Source organism: Myotis daubentonii, chromosome X (assembly GCF_963259705.1).
Source record: "Myotis daubentonii chromosome X, mMyoDau2.1, whole genome shotgun sequence".
In the NCBI taxonomy this organism is placed as follows: domain Eukaryota; kingdom Metazoa; phylum Chordata; class Mammalia; order Chiroptera; family Vespertilionidae; genus Myotis; species Myotis daubentonii.
Window position 1 is genome coordinate 58,105,721 of NC_081861.1, and position 2,189 is coordinate 58,107,909.

The window sequence follows — 2,189 nt, forward strand, 5'->3', positions numbered from 1 at the left end:
TGTATAATATTCTTTATTTCAGTCAGTGTATGCTTAATTTCTAGTTGGTCCTTTTTCATAACCTCGAGGGTCTCACTAGATTTCTTGAGGGTCTCACTAAATTTATCAGCAGTTTCTAGAAATTTCTTGAAAAACCTTATAAGTTTGGTTTTGAACTCTATATCCAGTAGTTTGCTTTCCTCCATTTCTGTCATTTGTGACCTGTTTCTTTGTCTCTGCATTTTTTATGCTTCTCTGTGTTGATAGAGTGGCTTTGTGTGCTAGGTGTCCTATAGGGCCCAGTGGCTCAGCCTCCCCAATTACCTGAGGTGGACACTCTTGGTGCACCCCTTTGTGGGCTTTGTGCAGAGTCTTATTGTAGTTAAGCCTTGATTGTTGTAGGTATCACTGGGAGGAATTGACCTCCAAGCCAGTTGGCTGTGAGAATCAGCTGTGTCTATGGTGGGAGAACTTCTGTGCTGGAGACACCCTTCTGGGGCAAGACTTGCTTCAGTGGGGCTTTGGTGCTCACTGAGTCTGCCCCCTGAGTGTGTCCCTTATGGATCTGAGGAGTTGTAATCTGGATGGTCCCACTCTGACCACTGGGTACACTGGCTCTTGGATCTCTAAGGAGGTGCTAATTTAGCCTCTGCCTGAGGCTACCCAGCAGGAGCTATGGAGAGATCTGAAGATTCCTCTTCTTTGTTTGGGATTTGGAGGTGCCCAGATGAGGCCCAGCTGTGAAGCAATGCAAGCTGCTGTGGGGCCTTGGGCCTTCTTTTGGAAGTTCTGGTCTCTCTGACCCAGCTGCAGTTTGTTAGGTAATTTTCAGATTGCAAAGGGCCAGTCCTTTCATATGCAAAAGCCTCTGCACACAGCTTGGGTGGGGCGGGGTCTCAGGGAATCAACAGGGTGGAGCAAATAGCTATGGCAGATCCTCAGTCCTACCCTAAGGGGTCCCAAGTCTCAGTGTCCAGGTAACCGCTGCAAGCACCTCTGAGAGAAAGCCGCCCTCGAGTTCCGACTGATGCCAGACAGTCCAGTTTCTCCCCTTATGAGTCTGGGTCCCCACTCGCCCAGAACTGCAGTTCAGAGCAGTCGGGAGCTTGAGACTCCCTCCCGATTGAAAAAGACAACCGTGTTCTCAGTTGCCAGCCCTTTCCACGTGTGTCTCCATACCTCTGCACTTTACTTCCGCAGCTCCTCTGAGTCTCAGTGTGCTTTTCTCTTTCCTTCTAGTTGTAGAATTTCCTCTCGGCCAGCCTTCTGGTGGTTCTGGATGATGTCCGTTTGTCTTTTAGTTGTATTTTTGAAGTGGTTGTGCGAGGCAGCAATTTCCGATGTTTACTTATGCCACCATCTTGGTTTCTCCTCTAATGCATTCTTTATTTCAGTTATTGTATTAGTCATCTCTAATTGCCTCTTTATTACATTACCTATCTCTTTGTTGAAGTGCTCTCTGAGTTCCTCTATTGTACTCTCCATTTTTTGAGCATCCTTATAACTGTTTCTTTGAATTCTTTGTTGGTCTAATTATTTCTGTTTCATTAGGGTTTTTCTCTGGAGTGTTTATTCCTTCATTTGGGGCATATTCTTCTGTCTCCCCATTTTGTTTTACTTTCTGTGTTTGTTCCAATGAGTTGCATGGAATAGCTACTCCTCCTAGTCTTAAAAGGGTGGTCTCAGACTAGACTGTGTGTTGAATAGTTTTGGCAGGCTGGTTATAGTCAGTGTGGGTACATGCAGTGCCTGGTGTGTCACCTGGCCTGAAGGAGTGGGCTGCAGGTGGGGAAGCATGGTGTGTGCATGCTTCCCTGCCCTTCTAACTTAGGGGCTGTATGATGTAGATGGAGCTTGTAGGTGTGCTCTTAGCATGCCCTGTTGCTTTTAGTGTTATCAGAGAAGGGTCTGTGTGGGGCTATTTTGTGTGCCTTCATTTCAACACTGTATCAGCTATGCCCCCTCCCTTGGTGTGGCAAGCCTGAGTGCACACATAACCACACTTTTCTAGTTCTGCTCCCTCCCTGCCTGTGCAGGACCACCTGTGTGTTCTGTTGCTTTAATTTTCCATAGTTAAAGCTGTGTCTTAGCAAGTCCACTCTGCATGCGTGCTTCTCAACACCTTACTAGTTCTGCTGTTTCTTCATGTGGGGCAGCCTTGCATGCACACAGCAGGACCCCATTCACTTCACATGGGGCAGCACTACATG